Source organism: Octopus bimaculoides, chromosome 13 (genome assembly GCF_046866305.1).
Source record: "Octopus bimaculoides isolate indiv1 chromosome 13, ASM4686630v1, whole genome shotgun sequence".
Lineage (NCBI taxonomy): Eukaryota > Metazoa > Mollusca > Cephalopoda > Octopoda > Octopodidae > Octopus > Octopus bimaculoides.
Genome location: NC_142940.1, coordinates 26849744 through 26854743, shown reverse-complemented (window position 1 = coordinate 26854743; position 5000 = coordinate 26849744). Strand labels below are relative to the sequence as shown.

At 33.5% G+C, this 5000-nt stretch overlaps 1 protein-coding gene and 1 long non-coding RNA gene across 2 annotated transcripts in view; one reads left to right on the top strand and one right to left on the bottom strand.

Moving 5' to 3' along the window:
- LOC128249282 (uncharacterized) overlaps nt 1-1879 on the bottom strand; it is a 46616-nt gene extending 44737 nt beyond the window's left edge. Inside the window, exon 1 of the long non-coding RNA XR_016243986.1 lies at nt 1587-1879. This is a non-coding gene — a long non-coding RNA (uncharacterized LOC128249282). The remainder of the gene's footprint in view (nt 1-1586) is intronic.
- The window catches only part of LOC106883375 (uncharacterized), a 52253-nt gene that overhangs the window by 11 nt on the left and 47242 nt on the right, over nt 1-5000 (top strand). The window contains exon 1 of the mRNA XM_089361577.1: nt 1-435. This exon is cut by the window's left edge and continues 11 nt beyond it. The gene's annotated coding sequence lies outside the window, so the exon portion shown is untranslated. The remainder of the gene's footprint in view (nt 436-5000) is intronic.

Sequence of the window (5000 nt, the reverse complement as noted above, 5' to 3'; positions counted from 1 at the left end):
TCCCATCGTTACTGTCTCCAACAACACCAACACTGTCTTCATCATCATCGTCACCAAACATGAAGCTGTTGCTGCCAAGTAGCCGCTAACTTCCTCACCCCACCCCACTCCTACCATCATCATCATCATCATCATCCTCATCATCACCGCCCTCCTTTCCATTCATCACATTAAGGCACCTCCCCCACCTAACACCGCCCTCCTGTCTTTCTATCTACGTTATGTGAGGTATGTGTGGGTGTGTGCAACCGCGTGCGCGCGGCACGGCTGGCCGTCCTCCATCCGGGCCTCGCGCTACTCTATGGAAATGATGGCGGACCGCTACTTGCTCATCCGGTTTGAGTTTCCGCTGGGTATTAGCACACATTCCATCCCGGATATTTGTCTCTGACGACATCTCCGGCTCGCAACCAATCACTCCATCTGGCACCGACGGTAAGTCAACACGCTCGCTTCTTTCTAGATGTTCAACCCGAAGCATACATGTGTGTGTATATATATATATATATATATATATATATATATATATATATATATATATATATATATAATTATATATTTATTTATATATATATATATATATATATATATATATATATTTATATACATATATATATTTATATACATATATACATATATATAAACCCACACATACCTCACATATTTATATATATTTATATACATATATATAAACCCACATACCTCACATATTTATATATATTTATATACATATATTTATATATATGTATATAAAGAAAAATGCATTAAATACTACAAAATGTACACGACGTCGGATAAACACCAGAACCCTAATACTTCATCAGTTATTGACCGAAAAATACTAATTCCTAGTTTCATGCCTTTAACGATATATATATATATATTTATAATATATACTTATATATTTACTTTATATATATACTTACATATTTAAAATATATATATATCTATAATATATATATATATATTTACAATGTATATGTATATATATATGTATATATATATATTGTAAATATATAATATATATATATATTTACAATATAATATTTACGATATATAATGTATATATATTTACGATATATAATGTATATTTATATATAGGCGCCCGCCAATTCAGAAAGATCCACGATATATAATATATATATATATTTACAATATATAGTATATATATATTTACAATATATAGTATATATATATTTACAATGTATAGTATATATATATATTTACGATGTATAGTATATATATATATTTACGATGTATAGTATATATGTATTTACAATATATAGTATATATATATATTTATAATATATTTATCTATAATATATATATATATATAATTTCAGTCATTTGATTGTGGCCAGTATATACACGCATCATACATCTGAACGTGTTTATACTTTAAACCGTACATTTACAAATATTCATTTAATTCATCTTTCATTTTCTACTATTTTTTAATTAATTTTCTTTAACTTTAAAACTTTATGCTACTTTAATTACTTTTTATACAATGATTTACATATTATGCTAAACATGTAACGCTTATTAATAGTTTTGCATTTGTCCATAGTTTATATTTAACTCACCTTTCGCTACACTTTGTGTGCTTGAATCGCCCAATATTAGTTCATATTGTTTTTGGTTTTTTTGAACGGTATGATTCGGTGAGAAATATTTTGACTGAGTGACTAAATCGTCATTTTAAAACTTTTAAGCTGTTTTTTTTTCTCTTTACCACCTCACGTGGATTTTTTTTCACATTTTATATTTTAAAATGTTTATTCACTGATAATTTAAAAACTCTCTCTCTCTCTCTCTCTCTCTCTCTCTCTCTCTCTCTCTCTCTCTCTCTCTCTCTCTCTCTCTCTCTCTATATATATATATATATATATAATGTGTGTATAGGTGTGTAGATATGTGTATATATATATATACATGTGTACACACACACACATATATATATATATATATATATATATATAAACTTATGTATACACGTACGTTATACTTATCCCTGTATACACATACGTATGCATATGTGTGTATTTATACGTATATATAAATTATATATACACATGCGTATTTATAAATGTATGTCTAAACACATTTGTATACGCACACACGTATATGCATGTATGCACATAACCAGAGAAGTGTGTATTTTTAATGAAATTTTGTATGTATCATTCCTCAATCGGGCTATGTTAATATTATATATACTCTTGTACTTATATATATGTATATAATGCTGGTCAACTTAGAATGAACTTTGATCTCCTCGTGGTGGATTGATTGTTTTCATTTACTGTGTATCCATGACCTAAACGGACCTTGTGTTTCTTAAGAATTACTTATTTTGAGTTGGCTTCTATGACCATTTTCTATCACTGTTTTCTACTACTAATTAAGTAGTTCCAAACTTATATCTCATTTAATCATCGTGTCTATATTGTAATAGACACACTGCAACACATTTTATTTTATAATCAAAGTTCACCAAAGCGATAAAATCTCATTTAATAATTGGTAATGACTGTATCGTTTATATTTTCAAGCTAACAAGTTGCAACTGTTGGTTCTTCATGAATACCAGTAATATTTTTAAATGTTATATACATATATATGTTTATTAAGTACTCAATACCATGGTAGGGATAAATATTTTATTTTCGTCGAGTCACTCTCTTGCTACTCTTAAGTTGCACATGTAGGCGCACAGGGTCTTCTGGCATATATATGTGTATATATTTGTGTATATAAAAAAAGAAAATAAGTACTGAGATCCATTCATTTGACTAAAAGTTCCTCAAGGCGGTATCTCAGTATGGTTGTAGTCTAATAATAGATAAAAGATAAAAGACATTTGTGTGTGTATATCTATTTGATATGCGCATAACTACCGAAGTCTGTCCCCTCGATTTGTTTCCCCATAATCTTCTGAACAACTACAAATACATTTTAGATGGTGTAGGTTATAATTATAGCCGAATTTATTCTGAAAAACCATTTCTCTCTTTTAAACAAAATCAAAGGTAGCTCGTCCTCTACATGGTTGTTTAGTGTACTAGAAGTAGCAGGGATCACGTGGATATGTTCTAAGGCCTCTAGCAAACAGTCATACCAACAAATTTAGGTTGATATAAAGATCTTTGCCTGTTAACAAAAAAGAAAAAAACCCAAACAACTGTGTAAAAAACGAATATGACAAAAAGAATTGCGCAAACGAACCTGGGGAGGGGGGGGGGAGAGGACTTTCGGAAGATTCACAAGATCCGATTTTTCCGTCATAACTTTCTGGAAAATGGAGATATATTGATTTTTTTATAACGGAATCTCAGGCTTTTGGTTCAAACTAAAGCGTTTAACCCGAGCTCAGAAACGAAAAAAAATTAGTGTGGTAGGTGTAAAGCAACTTGCTGCGAACGAATATAAAAAAAAAAATGCGCGCTCGCGAACGGGGGTGTGGGGAGAGGGCTCAGAACATTCACATCCTGAATGTTCCGTGACGCCTCACCGGAGCCGAGACACAAAAGAAAAATAGTGTAATAGAACGAATATGAAAGAAAAAACGCGCGCTCGCGAAAGGGGGTTGGGGAGAAGATTCAAAATATTCACATCGTGAATGTTCCGAGCCCTCTCCCCAATCCCGTTCGCGAGCGCGCATTTTTTTTTTCATATTCGCTCCCAGCAAGTTGTTTTTCACCTATTACACTAATTTTTTTTCGTTCTTGAGCTCGGGTAAAACGCAATAGTTCGACCAGCTTTTGGTTATGGAGGATCCGATTCTGAAAAACAATTTTCAAAATTTTTCTAAAAACTTGTTTTGAATTTTTTTTTTTCCAATCAGTCTACATGGGAGAATTCGGAGATTAAGAATATGGAAAAAATAAACACAAATTCAAATTTTGATTTCAAATTTTTTATGAACATCTCCGAACAAAAATTCCCCCCTCCCCACCATCCCACTGTCTAAAAGTGAAAATGAACGGTTGTATTGTCTGTTTCTGCATGCGTTATAGTGAAACAGTTAAAGAATCACGGCAGCGCCAGGTCACTAAAACGAAATTTTGAAAATGCAATTTTTGAAGATTGTTTTTCAGAATCGGATCCTCCATAACCAAATACCTGGGATTCCGTGAAAAAAAATCAATATATATCCGTTTTCCCGAAAGTTATGGAAAAATCGGATCTGGTGATTTTTCCGAAAGTCCTTTCCCCAAGTTCATAGTGGCCCTCTCAGATATGCCCTTGGCTGCTCAGATAGCGACCCTTGCTAGCTATGCAGATGACACAAAAGTCTCTCAGACAATACAAAATCTTGGAAATATTGCACACCTGCAACGGGAGTTGGACGCAATATACAGGTGGGCTGAGGACAACAACATACAGTTTAATGCAGGGAAGTTTCAGGCCCTACGCTACCAGTACACAAAGCTAAATGACATGCAGACAGGATACACTGGCCCAGGAGGAATTGAAATCCCTGAATCAAAATCAGTGCGTTACCTAGGCATTGACATGAGCAATGATGCATCTTTCCAGGTGCATATTACCAATTTGGTAATTAAATGCAGACGGCTGACTGGCTGGCTGGCTGGATCTTCCGAACTTTCAAAACAAGAGAAAAGGAGACATTGATAATCCTTTGGAGGACATACATTCTCAGCCGCTTACACTATTGCTCACAACTATGGTCACCACACAATAAAAAAATCCACGGCGGAACTTGAAGAAATCCGAAGAAGCTACACTAAGAAAATCATCTTGATACAACATGTCAGCTACTGGGAAAGACTTAAAGAATTAAAGCTTTTCTCCCTGGAAAGAAGGCGGGAGAGATATGCAGTGATATACATCTGGAAGATCCTAGAAGGCCTTGTACCAAACTTTGGCATTGAAAGTTACTCAAACTGCAGAACAGGGTGCCACTGCTTAGTGCCAAAGATCCCAGCATCGTGATCAAAATACAGGACACAATACTACAACAGGCTGGGCTTCAA